Below are 20490 nucleotides of genomic sequence, written 5' to 3'. Positions count from 1 at the left end.
AAGTGCATTATTTGTGACCAACAGTAGGTAACCAACTACTTTTTGCACCTTTTTATTATTGATGTTTTCAGATGTCAGCTGATGTATAAAAAAAGTTTACTTGATCAGTCAACTAAAACCTGTTGTTTAAAAATAACTTGTTTTCCAACCTCTTATGAACTCTTTTATCTAGTGTCATGTAAGTCCAGGAAATGATTGTAAAGGTAATAATGTCTTGTTTTTTTTTCTGAAGCAGGGTCTTACTGTGTGCCCTGGGTACAGTACATGACATCCTATCTCACGGCAACCTCAAAGTTCCTTTGCCTCAGGTGCATGCCACAACACCTGGCTAGTTTTTCTGGTTTTTTTTTTTTTTTTTGCAGTTTTTGGCCAGGGCTGGGTTTGAACCCCCCACCTCCAGCATATGGGGCCGGTGCCCTACTCCTTGAGCCACAGGCGCCACCCAACAAAACAATTTTTTTTTTCTTTCTTTTTTTTTTTTTAGAGACAGAGTCTCACTTTATCACCCTTGGTAGAATGCAATGACATCACAGCTCACAGCAACCTTCATCTCCTGGGTTTAGGTGATTCTTTTGCCTCAGCCTCCCCAGTAGCTGGGACTACAGGTGCTTGGCACAACACCTGGCTATTTTTTGTTGTTGTTGTTGTTGTTGCAGTTTGGCTGGGGCTGGATTTGAACCCACCACCTTCGGTATATGGGGCCGGCACCCTGCTCACTGAGCAACAGGCGCTGCCCCAAAACAATTTGTTTAATGGCTAAAGCTTAGATTGTTGGAGTTTTTGATTTTATATCTAAAATGTTGCGTCTGTAATCCTAGCACTCTGGGAGGCCAAGGATGGTGGATTGCTTGAGCTCATAAGTTTGAGACCAGCCTGAGCAAGAGTGACATGCCATATCTACAAAAAAAAAGAAAAACGGAGATCACTTGAGCCCAGGAAATGAGATTGCTGTGAGCTGTGATGCTATGGCACTCAACCAAGGGGGACAAAGTGAGACTCTGTCTCAAAAAAATAAAAATAAAATAAAATGCTGTGAAACATTAGCAAGGTTTGAATGTGTATGTTCTTGGTTGTGTTTGGACTCCAAGTCTGTGTTACACTATGAAGCTATTATTGCTGATGGATCAACTGCATTGCTAAAGGTCGCTCATCCTCAGTGTTGCCAGTGACTCAAAATTTACTTCATGCATGACTTAAGGACACTATTTTCACAAACCTTTTCCACCTGGTGACTGTTAGTTGCCCCATGGGAGTTTAATTTCAGGTGTTTTTCTTTTTTTTTTTGTGGTTTTTGGCCGGGGCTGGGTTTGAACCCGCCACCTCCGGCATATGGGACCGGCGCCCTACTCACTGAGCCACAAGCGCCGCCCCAATTTCAGGTGTTTTTCTCACACAACAGGTGTCCAGGGCTCATTGATTCTCTTTCTGATACTTGGTTAGAGTAAAGGGTTTGAATGGGGAATCCTCTTTCTTGAAAGATAACCAAGAAAAGACTTTAGAGTGTTCTTAGAAACTTTATTTTAGAATAGTTTTACATTTATAGAAAAGTCACAAAGATATAGAGAATTTCCATATATCCCATATCCGTTATCCCCTATTATTAACATCTCGTACTAGTAACATACATTTCTCACAATTAACGAATCAATATTGATACACTACTTTTAAACAAAGTTCATACTTTTAAGTTTCCTCAGTTTCCCTTTAATGTCATTTTTCTCTTCCAGGACACCACATTACATTTAGTCATCTCTTTAAGTTCCTCTTGGCTATGACAGTTACTTATACTTTCCTTCATTTTGGTGATATTTTGAAGTATACTGGCCAGGGATATTTTAGAATGTCTTTTTTTTTTTTTTTTTGTAGAGACAGAGTCTCACTTTATGGCCCTCGGTAGAGTGCCATGGCCTCACACAGCTCACAGCAACCTCCAACTCCTGGGCTTAAGCGATTCTCTTGCCTCAGCCTCCCGAGTAGCTGGGACTACAGGCGCCCGCCACAACGCCCGGCTAAGAATGTCTTTTTGTTGTTGTTGTTGGGGATTCATTGAGGGTACAGTAAGCCAGGTTACGCTGATTGCATTTGTTAGGTAAAGTCCCTCTTGCATGTCTTGCCCCCAGAAGGTGTGGCACACACCAAGGTAGAATGTCTTTCAACTTGGGTTTTTCTGATGTTTTTACTCATGGTTAGACTGGGGTTATTGAATTTTGGAAAGGAAACTTAGGAGGTATAATACAATTTTCATATAAAATCAAGAATACATGTTATCAGCATGACTTATCACTGTTGATTGTTGCTCTAAATTCCCCGTTTAAATGTAGGATTACTCCACTGTAAAGTTACTATTTTTCCTCTTTCTATACTGTACTCCGTGGAAATAAATCACTAAGAGTAGCCTAATAGATTGTTATTTAAATAGGAGATTCAAAATAACATCTTTCTTTATGAATGAGACCTTCTCTATTGTTAATGGTATCTCCTTTTAAGTTTTATTTTAATATGTTTTACTTTAAAAGATACTTATAGTTGACATGTTTCAAATGTTTATTTATTTAAATTGTAAAGTTTATTGAGCTGATGAAGGGATTTGAAATTAAAAATTAATATTTTAGTGAATTTTTTTTATTAAATCATAACTGTATACATTGATATGATCATGGAGCATCATACACTCACTTCATAGACCATTTGACACATTTTTATCACAGTGATTAACATAGCCTTTCTGGCGTTATCTCAGTGTGTGCATAGTGAATATTTTTTTTCTGCAGCACTTAGCGGGGACCTAATGTAGTTTTACAAATGCTCCTCTGTCTAGCTGCTGCCCATATCTACTTAACCCCACATCTGTTCATCTCCCAACTTCCAAGCTTTCTGTTTGTCTGTAGCTCCTGGAATTTAATTGCCTGGTAGCTAAAACCTTTATGAAAACATTTGAGATGTATTATGGCCTAGGAATTTTTTTGCTTGGCAAGAACTCACTTGCTAAAAGTTTTCAAAAAGTATGTTTGCACCTCGTGCTTCTTTTCCCAGAATAGATTCAGCCCTAAAGATTTGCTTGTCGTCTTAATTCCTTTTTAAACTTCTCAATAGCATTGACTGAGCAGTTGATCTGAAGGGATAATAATAATAGCCCTATGTGTGCTTTTTTCAAGTTTTGATATCTTAAGAACTGAGAGCTTTGAAAAAAGAATATTGCTTTACTTCACATGAACTCAAGGCTGCTATAGACCAGATAATGTACAGCATGGTTCATGAAGAAGGTTCATTCCTAGAAATCATGAGATTCAAAGGAAGCAAAGGATGAGGGAGGAGAAAATAAAGCAAGTGACAGTATTTGCTCAAAGACTGATAACCAGAGTCAGCGCATTGGTTGGGGGGTGGCATTATCTCATGTAGTCCCACTCACACTCCACCTACCCCAGCCCTAATTCTTCTGACGTGCATTTATAGCACGTCTCAGAAAGACTTGCAGAAGGAAAGGCACACAGAAAGTAAACAGTTAACTTTTCACTGAAGTTAACCTTTAGTATATTATTAATAGTTTTGGATTCTAGTTTGGCTTGTTGATAGAGAAAAAAATGGTGAGCAACATACCTTACTATGTTTAAATGTATTTCAAATAACTGAAGACGATGTATCTACCATATAAGGCAAATAGACAAAAATGGAGATTTTGTTGCTGCATAAATTTATTTTTATTTATTTATTTACTTTTTTTTTAGAGACAGAATCTCACCTTATCACCTTCAGTAGAGTGCCATGGCGCCACAACTCACAGCAACCTTCAACTCCTAGGCTTAGGCGATTCTCTTGCCTCAGCTTCCCAAGCAGCTGGGACTATAGGTGCCCGCCACAACCCCCAGCTATTTTTTTGTTGCAATTTGGCCGGGGCTGGGTTCGAACCCACCACCCTCGGTATATGGGGCCGGCGCCCTACCCATTGAGCCACAGGTGCTGCCTATTGCATAAATTTATTAATCTAAGTTCTGGCTAATAAGGTTTAAGGGAACTCCCTGAATTTGAGAGATATGACAAAAAGGGGAGCCAAAAGATAAAAAAAATCTAGGTTTATGTTCTTTTATTTATTTATTTTCTTTTAAGACAATCTCACTCTGTAGCCCTGGGTAGAGTGCAGTGGTGTCACAGTAGTTCGCAGCAAACCTCAGACTCTTGGGCTCAAGAGATCCTCTTTTTTTTTTTTTGAGACAGAGCCTCAAGCTGTAGCCCTGGGTAGAATGCTGTGGCATCATAGCTCACAGCAACCTCCAACTCCTGGGCTCTACTGCCTCCGCCTCCCAAGTAGCTGGGAGTAAAGGAACCCACCACAACGCCTGGCTGTTTTTTGATTGTAGTTGTCATTGTTGTTTGGCAGGCCCTGGCTTGATTTGAACCCACCAGCTCGGGTGTATGTGGCTGGTGCCTTAACCGCTTGAGCTATAGGCGCCGAGCCAAATGGCATATTAGTAATATGTTAATAACATTAATATATTATTATTAACCAAAGTTTATACTTTATCTGGATTTTTTTAGTTTTTCTCTAATGTCCTTTTTCTTTTCCAAGTGGACACTACATCATAATACTATATTTAGTCATCATGTTTCCTTAGGCTTGACAGTGATAGTTTCTTAGACTTTCCTTGGTTTTGGTGACATTGACAGTTTTAAGGAGTATTGGTCAGGTATTTTGTAGAATGTCCCTCAATTAGGATTTGTCTGATGTTTTTTTCCCTATTAGATGTGAGTTGTGGTTTTTTTTTGGAAAGAAGATCAGAGAGGTGAAAGGTCATTCACATCACATCCATGGTGCATAGATAGTATCAACATGACAACATTGATGGCGTTAGCTTAACCACCTGTCTGAAGTAGTGTTTGTCAGGTTTCTCCACTGTGAAGTTATTATTTTTAAAAATAAAGATTTATATTGATTTTTCTGTCTCTATGATTCTGGAGAGGAAGGTGGTTCATTTCATGTTTTCATTCTACAGAATTGATTGTGAGTTAAAGAAAATGAGGTTTTAAATAAATTTTAGGGTTTTTTTACTTCAAGGTCCATTCTTACTAGATGGAGAAATAAAGCACAATATGTTTAATACTTTTTAGGTAACAAGAAGTTGGTCAAGTTTTTAGAGTACAATGTGTATTTGTTTAGCTCTTCTGCATACTGGGATTTTCATCAAAATTCTGTTTGATTACAAATGAGTAGTGTCAAATAATTAAAATCACGTTCTTCTTTATTTTATACCAACTCATTTATAATTTACCAGTTATTAGACTTTTTCACTTTCTCTTTCCATGTGTTTTATTATTTTTATTGATACATAATAGATGTACATATTTTCAGAATATATATGACATTTTGATAGCCATTATATTCATATAATCACTTTACACATTTATCTTTTTTTATGCTGGAGACATTTGACTTTATTCTCTTCTGGCTATTTTGAAATACATAATATATTATTGTTAACTGTAGTCACTCTACGGATCTGTTAAACACTAAGTTTTGTTTTTTCTATCTAACTGTGTGTGTGTACCCATTAGTCAGCCTTTCCTTATCCACCCTTTCCCCCCTACTTTTCCTATTCACTGGTAACCACCAATGTAGTCTATCTTCCTGGGATGTGATATTTTAGTTTTCATATATGAGTAAACACATTCAATAAGTATTTTTGCCTTCTTCACTTATGTAGTAATATATTCAGAAGTAACAGTGAAAAGTATTTTCCTAAATAAGACCTTTTCTATCCTCCTAGCTTTAATATAAATAGAAAGGATTGTATAGATACTAGGGATAGAGCATCCTCCTGCTTATTTACAATTCTTCAAATGCTAATCACAGTAATGGACGAAGATCAGAGTACTAGTAAAAGAAATCACCAGCACATGTTCTGTTGAAATTTGTTAAGGAGTTTTGATATCCAGGAGTGAGTGTGTCAAACAGCAGATGAGCCTCTAGGGCAGCGGTTCTCAACCTGTGGGTTGCGACCCACAGGAACTGTATTAAAGGGTCGTGGCATTAGGAAGGTTGAGAACCACTGCTCTAGGATGAATTTGATTAATTCTCCACAAGAGTAAAATCTCATATAATCAAATGGTGTTGCTTGAGGCCTTCTCTTGCTTTGGAGTGGATAATCTAAGTTGTGTAAGCCCTAGTGGGGATTTCCATTTTGTCGTGTATCAAGGATCGTCCATACAGATGGGAAGACAAGATTTTCTGTTTGGTTATGTATGAGCTCATTGGGAAGGGTTAAGAATTGTGAGAGAATGTGTTTAACTGGAATTTTCTTCCTAACGACAGGCATCTCTACCAGATTTGGTAACACTACAAATATGGAAGGAACACAGGCACCTGGGGTTTCTTTTCTGGCTCTGCCATTAGTTTTTGTGTACTTTTCTTTTGTAGTTAGTTGTATAACTTTTTAGTGGCCCTTAGATTTTCATCTGTACAGTGAAGGTGACTAGATTATTGCTTAAACAATTTAAGACTCAGTCTGTGGTTCAGAATGGGAAATGAGTAGCAATGTGAGCTGCCCTCCTAAATACAGTACATGCTATATTCATCATAAGGTACATTAAATAAAAATGTAAGGGGAATCTGATTTTCCTACAATTTTTTTTTTCTGAGTCTCACTTTGTTACCCAGGCTAGAGTGCAGTGGTGCTAGCCTAGCTCACATTAACCTCAAACTTCTGGGTTCAAGTGATCCTCCTGCCTCAGCCTCCTGAGTAGTTGGGAATACAGGCACCTGACACAACCCCTGGCTAATTTTTCTATTTTTAGTAGAGAAGAGGTCTCAGTCTTGCTCACGCTGGTCTCAAACTCCTCAGTTCAAGGGATCCTGCAGCCTCAGTTTCCCAGAGTGCTAAGATTACAGGTATTAGCCACCGTGCTGGGCCCACAAAATGTTTTATATATAGTTGGGGGCATGGTCTTGACCAGTGACCTGATGCCAAATTATTTTTTTTCTAGATAGGGACACATGAAAATGAATAGGGCTGGGTGAGGTGGCTCACATCTGTAATCGTAGCACTCTGGGAGGCTGGGGCAGGTAGATGGATTTGAGCTTAGGAGTTTGAGACCAGCCTGAGCAAGAGTGAGACCTCATCTCTAAAAAAAAAAAAAAAAACATAGATCTGCCATTCAATCCTGTAATCCCTCTACTGGGCATATACCTAGAAGACCAAAAATCACATCATAACAAAGATATTTGTATTAGAATATTTATTGCAGCCCTATTCATAATTGCTAAGTCATGGAAAAAGCCCAAGTGCCCATCGATCCACGAATGGATTAATAAATTGTGGTATATGTACACCATGGAATATTATGCAGCCTTAAAAAAAGATGGAGACTTTATCTCTTTCATGTTTACATGGATGGAGCTGGAACATATTCTTCTTAGTAAAGTATCTCAAGAATGGAAGAAAAAGTACCCAATGTACTCACCCTTATTATGAAACTAATGTAGGACCTTCACATGAAAGCTATAACCCAGTTACAACCTAATTATAGGGAGAAGGGGGAAAGGGAGGGGAGGGAGGGGGGAAAGGGAGGTGGAGGGAGGGGGAAAAATAAAAAAAAAGAAGAAAAAACAGAAAAAAAAAATTAACCGGGTATTGTGGTGAAAACCTTTTGTCCTAGCTACTCAGGAAGCTGAGGCAGGAGGATTGCTTGAACCCAGGAGTTTGAGGTTTCTGTGAGCTAGGCTGATACCATGGTACTCTTTAGCCTCGGTGACAATGAGACTCTGTCTCAAAAAAAAAAAAAAGAAAAAAGAAAACTGATAGATTTCTGGGTAGTACCTATGGGCTATACGAGCTTTTTGTATTGTAGATTAGGGAAATGGTGGTGTGGAGAGAAGATAGCTTTGTACACTGGATTCTGTATTCGTCTTCCCTGGTTCTTTCCATGTGACAGACTCTCTCTCATTTGGTGTTTTTGTAGTCATGGGCTTGCTTCAATCCTGTTTAATGTTGGAAAGGCTGTAAGGGCTTACTGACTTCCATCTCTATACAGCTTTCCAGTGTACAGAGTTGGGGCAGGTCAGCCTGAATGAGGCTTTGAGCCCAGCCTGTCCTGAGTTGCAGAGAATTTTGGGAACTTAAGGCTGCTAGCTCAGCAGTTCAGCATGATTCAGTAGTCTCATTCTGACTCTTGTGTGGTCAGGTTTTTGTAAGGCTGTTCTTGCTTAGCTCCTTATGATTAAGATAGACCTTGTATTTCTGTGCTAGAAACTGGGCCTAGCATTGTTTCTCTGATGAAGTCCTTGTCTGGGTACAATGCTTGGTACCCAGTTCCTCCAAGGGTAAGAACACACTTTCTTTTAGCTCAGCCTCTCAGAAAGTCATTCTCTGCCTAGAGCCATACTTGTGTTGGAGCCTTTGCTACCCAATCCTGATGTTGCTTATGCTTGTTCACTAATAGCCTTTCACTAGATTTCTTTGTTAAGTTCAGCAAGTCATTCTCTGCCTAGAGCCATACCTGTGTTGGAGCCTTTGCTGCCCAATCCTGCTGTTGCTGATGCTTGTTCACTAAATAGCCTTTCACTAGATTTCTTTGTTAAGTTCTGTGTTTCTCCTTGCTGAGCGAGTATTCTGATGCTCACTGTTCTCCTGTCTGGACCTTTGCTTGTTGCTGTTAACATCTTCTGTTCTAATTACATGCTCGTGTGTGGGGGGGGTGGGGAGAGGGAGAGAGAACAGTTGCACACCAACAGGTGAGAGCATGCACGCGAGCACACATTTCAGTCCTTAGGGAGCTGGTAGTCCAGTGGGGGTAGAGAGCTAATCAATCACAGTGGCTAGCTAGAGACATGCAGTGGGCAGGATAACAGGTTATTTTCTCTGCATGACTAAAGATTGGTTCACCAAGGGGCTCTTTTTGCCACTCAGTTAACACTAACTTTCTAGTCTACCACCAGCCTTTCAGCTACCCAAAAGAGAGAGGAAATTCTCCATTTGCTTTCTTCCTTTGCCAGTTCCTGACTTGCTCTTAGAATCGTCTTTCTACATGCAAATCTTCATTTGTTCCTCACATGTGCATAGGCTGCCCATTATCTACCTCACAGATTGATATTTAACTCCCTTGGCACAACTTACAAAGCCCTCAACCTTTCCAATTCATGCTTACCTCTGCAGTCTCATTACACGCTGTTTTCCATCACGCTCTCCAGAACTTCATGCAGTTTTCTGGCTACACGGTGCTACCTGCGCTGCTATTGCATATGCCATATACTGCACCTGCTGCTCGGAGTTACTGCCATTTTTGTCTTTATGATAAACTTTGTGGCACTGAGAACTTGATAGAAAATGGTGTACAAAAAGGAAGAAATCACAGCTCTCGCTTTTTTCTTCTGTTAAACTATACTCTGGTTTGTCATCTGCTACTGTGCTTTATTCACCCATCCCCCCACCCACCAGAAGATTGTAAGCTACTCTAGACCAGGTTACCTCTATGTCTTTAACTTAACATAGAGCCTGGCTCAGAGTGGGCTGTCAATAAATACTTCCTAAATGAGTAGATAAATAAATGAGTGAAGACAAATCTTATGTAGTCTATTTTTCTGTTCAGTTCTTCCCTGGAGCTCTAAGAATGGTACTTAAACAACTCCTACCAATGTTTCAACCGTAACTGCCTACACACCCAGGACCATGCACACTGGCTTATCTAGCCTCTTCTCCTCACCTGCCTGCAGCTGTCACTGGATAGCCTGCCAAACAGAGAGAAAAGCCCATCAGGGATTTTAGACAACTCTTCATCTTCTCCCACCATGCAGTCTTTGCTGTCAAGGTAAGCTTCTACTGTGTCTTTCAGAACTCTGATCAAGAGGAAGAAATTGCACAAAATGAAAATGTTTCTTCCGTGCTCTTCTAAATTAGAATCCTTGTAAAGTGAAGAGAATTAGTACTTGCACAGGTTCTGGTCTTATTAGTCAGTCTTTTAAATGAGCTTAAAAAATTCAAGCAATTGGTAAGGACAGTTATGGCCATTTATCTGTGTTGACCTGTTTTGAATATATACCAAATCGAGTATTTTGGTTCTAAATTACGCATTTAGCACCTTCTTTCCAGAGCCCCCTTTACACAGTTAAATCTATTAGCAGTGAAACACGCACAAGACTTTCATGATTTTTGTTTGCCCCCCTTGTCTTCCTGTCCTGTAATCATGAATCTTGTATTTACAATTAGAAATCAGCATTTTCAGTAAATTAGTTGTTGATCCCTGGCTATTTCTGAGATGTTTAAAAAAATTAACAGATTTTCCCCCCAGGATTATTGAAGTATAATTTATAAATAGTAATTTTGACAATGTTGTATAGTTTGTAATCACCACTGAAATAAAAGTAATGAAATTTTCTGTCAACCACAAAGTACCTTCAGGTGTCAAACTTTCAGTCCTTTTCCTACTCCCTATACTGCCAATCCCTGGAAACCACTAATATGGCTTCAGTACTTAGGGTTTTGTCATTTCTAGAATTTCATATAAATGGGATCAAAATATATAGCCACACTCAAGATACGAAAGTCTAGGAGTTTGGCTTATTTTACTTAGCATAATACTTGTGAGAGTCATTACAATTTAACCAGTTTGCTGCCTTTCATTGCTGAGTAGAATTCCACCATATGATGTACTACAACAGTTTATTTATCCTTCACCAGTAGTTGATGGACATTTGGATTTTTTTCAGTTTTTAGTGATTATGAATAAAGTTGCTATAAACATTTGTGTTTGAGTTTTTGTGTAGCTATATATCTTGTTTTAGGTAAATATGTAGGAGTGAGGTGGTTGGATATTTTGATAAGTACATATTTAACTTTATAGGAAATTGCCAAACTTTTTCTTTTTTAGCAGTTTTTGGCTGGGGCCAGGTTTGAACTTGCCACTTCTGGTACATGGAGCCCATGCCCTACTCCTTGAGCCACAGGCGCTGCCCCAAAATTGCCAAACTTTTTCAAAGTGATTGTCCTGTTGTTGATTTGTAACAGCTATGTATAAGGTTCTAGTTGCTCCTATTCTCACCAGTATTGTTATTGTCTATCTTATTAAATTTTAGCCATTCATTAATAGGTGAATAGTGATACCTCATTGTAATTTTATTCTGCATTTTTCCTAATGACTAATGATTTTGAGCAAGTGTCTATTAATGTTTTGAGGGGATAGGATTGGGTAGGATTTGTTTTTATTATATTAGGTTTGAGGATTCTTCATGCACTCTGGCTACAGGTCCTTTGTCAGATATGTGTTTTGCAAGGTGTTTTTCTCAGCCTATGGCTTTTTATTTATTTATTTATTTATTTATTTTTTTGAGAAAGAATCTCAAGCTGTTGCCCTCAGTAGAGTGCTGTGGCATCACAGCTCATAGCAACCTCCAACTCTTGGGCTTAAGCCATTCTTTTGCCTCAGCCTCCTAAGTAGCTGGGATTACAGGCGCCCGCCACAACGCCCGGCTATTTTTTGGTTGTTTTTGTAGTTTTCATTGTTGTTTGGCAGGCCCGAGCTAGATTCAGACCCACCAACTCTGGTGTATTTGGCTGCTTCCCTAGCCACTGAGCTATAGGCGCTGAGCCGGCTTTTTATTTTTTTAATAGCATCTTTCAAAGAGCAAACATTTTAAGTTTTGATGAATTTTCCTTTTCACTTTTTTCTTTTATGGTTCATGATTTTTTGTTCTAGTCAAGAAATAATTGCCTGACCTAGGATCTTGAAGATTTACATTCTTTTTCTAGAAGTTTTATTACATTTTAGTCTGTGATCCATTTCTTTTTCTTTTTCTTTCTTTTTCTTTTTTTTTTTTTTTTTGAGACAGAGCCTCAAGCTGTTGCCCTAGGTAGAGTGCTGTAGCATCACAGCTCACAGCAACCTCCAACTCCTGGGTTCAAGTGATTCTCCTGCCTCTGCCTCCCAAGTAGCTGGGACCATAGGCGCCTGCCACAACACCTGGCTAGTTTTTGGTTGCAGCCATCATTGTTGTTTGGTGGGCCCAGACTGGACTTGAACCTGCCAGCTCAGGTGTATGTGGCTGGTGCCTTAGCCACTTGAGCCACAGGCGCTGGGTCCTGCGATCCATTTCAAGTTGACTTCCGTATGTAGAGCAAGATATGGGTTGAGGTTCATTTCTTTTGGAATATAAATATGTCTAATTGTTCCAGCATCATTTGTTGAAAAGACTAAAAGATTATCCTTTGTCTATTAGATTTACTTGGCATGTTGTAAAAGATTAACTGACAATGTATGTGTAGGTTAGTTTATGGACTGTTTATTCTGTCCATTGATCTGTGTGTTATCCCTTGCCAGTACCATGCTGTCTTGAGTATGTATCTTTTAGTAAGTCTTGAAATCAGTGTGAATATTTCAACTTTAGTTTTATTTTCCAAAATTATTTTTGTTATCCTAGATTATTTGTTTTTTTCATATAATTTTAGAATCACCTTATGAATTTCTGGAAAAGGAAATCTTTGGGGATTTTATTTGGGGTGAATTAAAATCTGTAGATTAATTTGAGGGAGAATTGCACTACTGATGATCCTGATTCTTCTGTTCCATGAACACAGTATACCTCTACGATTAGGTCTTTGATTTCTCTCTCAGCGTTTTTCATACTTTTCAACATATAAATCTTACATTACTTTGTTAGATTGATCCTTGATGCTTGAGTATTGTGTTTCTTGGTGCTGTTGCAAATGGTGCTTTTAAAAATTTTATTCCCCAGTTGTTCACTGCTGTATATAAAAAATACAATTCATTTTTGTATATTGATCTTATATATTTTCCAACTTTGCTAAAGGCACTAAATTAGTAGTTTTGTAGATTCTTTTGGATTCTCTCTTTAGATAATTATTTTATAAAGATAGTTTATTTCTCCTCTCCAATCTGTTTGTATCTTCATTTCTTTTCTGTTCCTTATTGTATTAGTATTAGTTTGGAATTCTATCCATTATGATGATGTTGAATAGGAGTGGGAAGAGTGGATTTCTTGCCTTGTTCCTGCTCTTAGGGGGAAGTCATTTAGTCTTTTACTGTTAAGTATGAGTTAACTGTAGGTTTTTCATAGATGCCCTTACCAGGCTAAGCCAGTTTCCTTCTATTTCTAGTTCACTGAGTCTTTTTTTTTTTTTAATCATGAATTGCTGCTGAGTGAATGTCACACTTCTTCTGCATCTATAGAAATAATAATACAGAGTTTCTTTCTTAGGCTGATGATACTGTGAATGATATTGTGTTTTATATATGAATGTTAAACTAATCTTGCATTTCTAGGCTAAATCCTAGGTAGCCATTATATATTATTCTCTTATATTTTATGGGTAAAAATCATGGATGGATAACATAAGGTAGGTGGCAATTCCTTCACTATATGTGTGTTTTCTAGGTCATAGAGCTTCTTCTATCCTGTTAAGGGAGGTGCTAACTCTCTTGCTTGTCACACAATATAGGTAGTATGTTTTTGCTTCATCTTTATTTGACATTCAGGCTATCAAAAGGGAGCTGGGGAAAGGTGACAAAATTAGTGAGTGTGTAATAGTCAGTTCAGTGTATATATTTATTTCATTTAATTGGAAAGTTAGGTCCATCAAATTATTATTATTATTATTATTATTTTTTATTGTTGGGGGGATTCATTGAGGGTCCAATAAGCCAGGAAATTATTATTTTTTTTGAGACAGAATCTCACTCTGTTGCCTGGGCTCAAGTGATCTTCCTGCCTCAGCCTCCTGAGTAGCTGGGATTACAGGCACCCACCACAATGCCTAGCTAATTTTTCCATTTTTTAGTTGAGATGGGGTCTTGTTCTTCTTCTGGCTGGTCTCAAACTCCAGAGCTCAAGGGATTCTCTCACCTCAGCCTCCCAGAGTGCTAGGATTATAGGTGTGACCACTGTGCCTGGCCCTTCAAATAATTTATATCACCCAAGTCTTACAAATAGTAAATGGCAGGGTCAAAATTTAAGTGCAGGTGTCTTTGGGTAAAACTGATTATCTGTCTATTACATAGTATTATCTCTCCAGAAGTGAGTTGGTACACGTGTTCATCTATGTGTGTGAGAGAGCAGGAAGGAGAGGGAAAGGGAGGGAAGAGCAGGGGATTGGGAGGGTGGGGGAGGGATTGGTAGAGAAAGAGAAAGAGAGAAACTGTCTTCCACCTTTCATTGCCATCTAAGTCTTGGCCTTTAGGCATCTGGTTTGAATCTCAGCTCTGCAATTAACTTGATTTGTGGCACATTTTTCTCTGACCCTCCTTTTAAACAATTCAAAATGTAAAATGTCTTGTCATGAGGAATATAGATAGTATATGTAAAACGTCTTACACATAGAATATGCTCAATAATAGAGTGGTGTCCATTGCTATCATCATCATTGGTTTCCTACCATTAAGTGTATTTTGAAATTGGAAGTACTTAATTTGGTTTTAGAAGATACCAAATAAGGCTTAGAGTGATTTCTGCGGTTATTTGTTTAGTTCTTTTGCCAAAATAGTTTAGAGAAAGTTTTTTTTTTTTTATAAAAATGGATTTATTGTCTTTTACTTTTCACTCATCCTCTTCCTCATTCAAGACAACACCAGTGTATTTACTAAGTCAGTTTGCAAATTTGAAAGATTTTTAAAAGTGCTGCTCAATGCTTTGGGATTTCCTACTTATCTGGAAGTGGTTATCTCAGCCTAGAGGATTGGAGATGTCATTTTTATTTTACATAAACAGCCAGCCATTGATATTAACCAATAGTTAGCTTCAATATGCTACATAGTTTACATAGCCCATGTAATTCTGACATTTTATGACTCCTGAGATTCTCTAAGGGACACAACTCTTTCAGCTGTCTGGATATAATGATTGATTTCATTTCCAGTAAAGTTATTTTAGTTATTATAAGTTATTACAACAACTTTGTTATTACAACAACTTTCATAAGTTTCATCAGTCACAAAGAAAATAGGAATGAGAAAAAAGGCTGAGTCTGAGAAAGGGTGTCAGGCTATCATCAAGTGACTTATCAGTGTCCAGGATCTTAGGAGGGCTGTTGGCTTCAGCTGTAGCAATCTGAAGCCTTCTAGGAATTGATTCCCATGATTATTTGATTTCATAGCAATACCATTCCAATCAAAACTGTTGCTTGACACATGAAAATAAAGGAAAATCAATTGTATTTTGAGAACTTTTGGACATTACACCATCTCTTCATATTGTTGAAAAATCAGAATCAGTAATCAGTAGTCTTTATTTTGAATGCATTCCTTCTAGTCCTGAAATCCTTAAGTATATATGTTGGGTTTAAAGTCTTTGAGTATATATGTTAGGGTTAGGGTTCATCAGCTTATTTAGCAAGCTGATGTCACAATGTAAGAAAGAATAAATAAATAGCATCCTCAAAAAAATAAAAGAAGTTTTTAAAAAGAATTTAATAAATAAGTTATTTTTATCATATTTGTTCAGAAAACCAGAATACGTTTATGTTAGGGTGATACTTAGATTTTGATTTCTTTGATTTGTTTATTTTCCCCAGTTATATACTCAGCTTGTAAAATTTATTGTTTTCAGGTCACATTGGCTGCATCTTATTTAATTTTTACCTTACTTTGTATGTCAGTTTAGGTTAGGTCTTATTTCTACTTTATAATGAGAAAAATAGACCCTCTGGCTGTGTATTCCCAAAGATCACCATTGGATATTGGGTCAGTATCCAGAACCTGATTCTGAATTTTGTCTAGTGCTCTTTGGATAGGACCTTTGGGCTTTGAGCCTGATCTAGCTTTCTAAACTTAATTGGTGAATATTCAAAATCTAAATGTCTAGTGACTACTTTTGTCCCCACAATTAGGCTCAACGAATGTGATTAGATGCCCTCTCATCTATTACAGGACCAAACATCTGGTAGATGATCAGGAAATATTTGTTGAAAGGGTGCATTGGTAGGACTTGGACAGGCAGATCTAGGGAGGGGATAGTTGAGGAAGAATGAACCGCGTATGCCATAAAGGGAGAAGAATGAAGGATTTGTTCTGTAGTTAATAAATGTCTTTTTTCCCCAAAATAAATATATCTTGTCCCCAAACTGTCATTTTAGAGAAAGTGTATTATGATGCAAAACAGTGGGTGAAGAAGTATTTTCTTGGCAGTTGAGAATGATTCATATTTAAGAACTTCGTTGAGAACAGTGTTTTGAGTATTTCCTGAGAGACTTCTTTCCTGAGAGGAAACAGTTGATGGAAATGGAATTTTACTGCTGTCAGGAAAAGTGCGATAAAGATCAAATCTCATACAACCACTTCTACCAGAATAGAAATTTCCATAGAGCAGAGAGATTTCAAAGTCCCAGATAATGGCTCATGTGTGTTTAGTATTCAGTGCAGTTGAACTGTAATTCTGTTGTGGAATTTGACCAATTTTGACAATCTAGTTTGTAATGTATGAATTAGTGGAGGCCCACTTATCTTGATGTTTGCTTACTCTGCCAGATGTTGGTCATATTTTTGATAGAAAGAAATAGGGAGCTGGCCGGGATCCCAAATCTCAGCATCATCACCAGCTGCCTACCACTGCCACATGTTGCCAGAGGAGATAAACATGCTGAAGATAAGGCCTGAAAAAACAATCATTCTGTTTGCAACTAAAGATTTAGCCTCCCCCCACCCTATTAAACATTCTACCTTGGTGGCTTAGGTTGGAACAAGTATGAAGTAGGTGCTCCTTTAGCCCGGAATCAAGTCTGTCCTGTGCAGTCTCCCTCTGTGTTGTTTCCCCACTTGAAGGCATGCAAGTTTCCTCATTTGTAATGTGGGGACAAATAATGACACTTACTTCATGGGTTTGCTGTGAAGATTCAATCAGATAATGCATGCTGAGGGTTTAGACTGTGCCTGGCATTTAGTGCTCAAGGAATGGTATCTAGATTTTATTATTATGCAGTAGAAGCAGGGACCTGGGAGTGAAATCTTAATATTTCTAGTTGAGCATTATCAAAGTCAGTTGTTCATGAATTTTTTGAATGTCCGTTCAGTGATAACACAGCACGGGAGTCTAAGGACCTGGGTTGCTATGGCCAGTATTGTAATCTAACACACACAATTGCTGATATCCATCTCTTCTCTCAAGTGAAGACAATTCGTTGTGACTTGTAGAAAAACAAAATTGCTTGCTTCTCCACTGTGCTCTAACCAGGTATGGAATACCTTTTCTTTTCTATCTCATTGACCCATCGCTCTCACCTTCAGATTTCTATTATAATTCCCCTTGAGGTTATTTATAGCTAACTTAAGAAAGTTGTAGATGAGAAAATAAGATGAGCATATGATTCATCCTACTTCCCTTGATACTTGGCTGATCAGATTGGGAAACTGACCCAATAGCACTTGTCATTCATATTCTTTATTCCCTTTCTTTCACTGCTTGCACATCTTCTTTAACCATCTTCCTCCTCTCTTTTCCAAGTCTTGCCCTATTATATCAAAAAGTATTCCATCTCACTTTTCTATCCCATTTGAAAGCTGGAAACATGAATTCAATTGTGATTGTTAAGAAATAGAATATTACTAATGATAGATGTGTTCCAAGGCAAAGAAAAGCCATAAATTAAAATAAGAAAGAGAAAAGTACTATTTGAAGTCCCAACGGCATCTCATGCTCAGTATGTTCAAATCTGAAATCATATTCTATATCTTTTTCTCTAAGCCAGTGGTTCTCAACCTTCCTAATGCTGTGGCCCTGCAATACAGTTCCTGTGGGTCACAACCCACAGGTTGAGAATCGCTGCTCTAAGCCTTCTGCCGGAGCCCTCTGAAAGTTTCTGACATCAACTCTGAAGATGTTTCTCAATTTTTTTTCCTTCTCACTCCTACTGTCCTTGCCCTGGGTCTAGCTTTCATCATGTTCCATCTTGAGGCAATAACTTCTTTCCTCATCTTTTAGTTCCCTCTCTGCCCCAGACTGTCTATGCAGTGTCACAAGAAGGTCCTTTTTTCTTTTATACCTTTTTTTTTTTTTTTGCTGTAAAATGAAACAAAGGTTCAAAAAAAAATCAAACAAATGTGTAACTTAATACACTATTACAAGGCAAACATACTTGAAATCACCATCCAGATCAAGAAGTAGAACTTTGTCAGCCACCTCAGAAGTCCTTTCAGGTACCCTATTTCAATCAAGACCCTTTCATCCTTCTGAAAACAACTATTGTCCTGGCTTTTAAAGTAGTTATTTCCTTGCATTTATTTATTTAGAGAGCACCATTCTTTTTAAAACATCAGTCTTGCCATATCTGGTTACCTTTATGCTAACCAGGAGTGTAAAAATTACATAACAAGTTTTCTTTTTAAAAAAAAATATTTAATTGACTAATACAGATTGTATATATTCAAAGTATATGATGTGGTAATTTGATGTACATATACATTGTGTAATGATTATTACAGTCAACTTAATCCATCACAACCCGTGCTGTGTATTAGAGCCCCAGAACTTGTTCATCGTCTCATTTCTGAACATTTGTACTCTTTTTTTTTTTTTTTTTTTTTGTGGTTTTTTTTTGGCCGGGGCTGGGTTTGAACCTGCCACCTCCGGCATATGGGACCGGTGCCCTACTCCTTGAGCCACAGGCGCCACCCTGAACATTTGTACTCTTTAATCAACATTTCTCCATCCTGCCTCCCTGGAAACCACTATTATCTCTATTTCTAGGAGTTCAGCTTCTTTAGATTCCACATATAAGTGAAACCATACAGCATTTGTCTTTCTTTGTCTAACTTATTTTACTTAGCATAATGTTTTCCACATCTGTCCATGTTGTCACAAATAGCAAGATTTTCCTGTTCTTTTAAGGCTGAATAATATTCCATTATGTGTATACACACATGTATCCTTTTCTTTATCCATTCATATGTGGGCAGATACTTTGATTGTTACCATATTTTGGCTATTGTGAATAATTCTGCAATGAACATGGAGTTGCAGATATCCCTTTGAAATAATGATTTCATTTCCTTTCTTGCAGGTCCTCATTGGTTTTCATAGGCCTACCTTTATAGCCTTCTTTCTATGATTCTTTCTCCTTTCCTTAAAACCCCAGTCTTTGGCATACTTTCTTAGTCACAGGCTGCCTCACTGACAGGTTGCTCTATACTTCACATACTCTAGGTGTTTGCCAAATACTTCCAAGCATTGGCTTTTGTTCCCTCTTTTTGGAGTTGCTGCTCTTCCCATTCACCAGTGAAATGCCAGCCCCAACTCAAATGTCATTTCTTCTGTGATATGCTGGGGTAGATCTCCCTTTCCTGACATAACTGGGGAAGGATGAATTCCTCCCGTCTCTCTGTCTATTGTGGCATTTTACACTTGCTTCTATTATTAGCATTTTCCATAATCTCTGGTACCTAATAGATTGTTTGGAGGTACTCAATAAATGTTTATTGAATGAATGAACATACGTAATCCATTTTTAAAGCTTTTCCATGGTGCCATTTTTTTTCCAGAATTGACACAGAAATCTTCTATTTGATCATATGATCAAGCTTGCTTTTTTTGCTTAAGTATTCCTATTTCACACAAAGTAAAAACATGTTAATTTTATTTTGTCAATAACTAATATCAGTATTTGGTTTTACTATGTTTTCTTTGTAAGTATTTGCTATTTTGACTACATTATTACTCAAAGAGGCCTTTGTGGGCTTTTCTTGCTACCTATGCACCATTTTTATTCTTTAAATAATAACAACTAATAGGGCGGTGCCTGTGGCTCAGTGAGTAGGGCGCCAGCCCCATGTTCTGAGGGTTGCAGGTTCAAACCAGCCAAACTGCAACAAAAGAATAGCCAGGCATTGTGGCGGGCGCCTGTAGTCCCAGCTACTTGGGAGGCTGAGGCAAGAGAATCACCTAAGCCCAAGAGTTGGAGGTTGCTGTGAGCTGTGACGGCACGGCACTCTACCAAGGGCAACAGAGTGAGACTTTGTCTCAGAAAAAAAAAAAACAAACTAATAATTATTGAATACCAACTATATGTCAGGCACTGTGTCTGTGCATTATTTACTGACTCCTCACTATAATCCTTCTTATCTTCATTTTACAGGTCAGAAAGTGAACCTTTAGAGAAGTTAAACAAGTTGGTAGGGGTGCCCCATGATCACATTAATGTACACAGCTATGATTTAATTAAAAAAATTATAAAGATAAAAAGTGATTGATTTAGGGTGCAAATCTAGGCATCTGACTCCAAATATAAAACTCATGCTTTTTTTTTTTTTCTACTCTGTTAACTTTTATTAAGAAAGATAATAGTTCCCAGTAGCAAACAGTGGAGTTTTACAAGGCATCTGTGGAGCGTGATCCATTTTTGGAAGTATGTTACCCATTGTCTCATTAGATTCTAGTCAATTCTTTAATGCTTTCTTTTCCCCCTCCCTTAATTGCTTCTGTGCAAGGTCCTCCAGCTCTACTGATATTAGGTGTATATATCTTATGTTGAATGGGTGGCAGATTGGTTAATGACTCTCAGTGAGCCA

General features: G+C 37.9%; 1 protein-coding gene and 1 non-coding gene across 4 annotated transcripts in view; one reads left to right on the top strand and one right to left on the bottom strand.

The window, feature by feature from the left end:
- ATP11C (ATPase phospholipid transporting 11C) overlaps positions 1–20490 on the top strand; it is a 217500-nt gene that overhangs the window by 27532 nt on the left and 169478 nt on the right. The window lies entirely within an intron of this gene.
- LOC128578883 (U6atac minor spliceosomal RNA) lies at positions 13312–13437 on the bottom strand. The gene has a single exon (XR_008377977.1). It is a non-coding gene; the product is annotated as a U6atac minor spliceosomal RNA (small nuclear RNA).

This window comes from Nycticebus coucang, chromosome X (assembly GCF_027406575.1).
Source record: "Nycticebus coucang isolate mNycCou1 chromosome X, mNycCou1.pri, whole genome shotgun sequence".
NCBI classification, from domain to species: domain Eukaryota; kingdom Metazoa; phylum Chordata; class Mammalia; order Primates; family Lorisidae; genus Nycticebus; species Nycticebus coucang.
The sequence above is the reverse complement of the archived record's forward strand: the minus strand, read 5'-3'. Positions and strand labels throughout refer to the sequence as shown.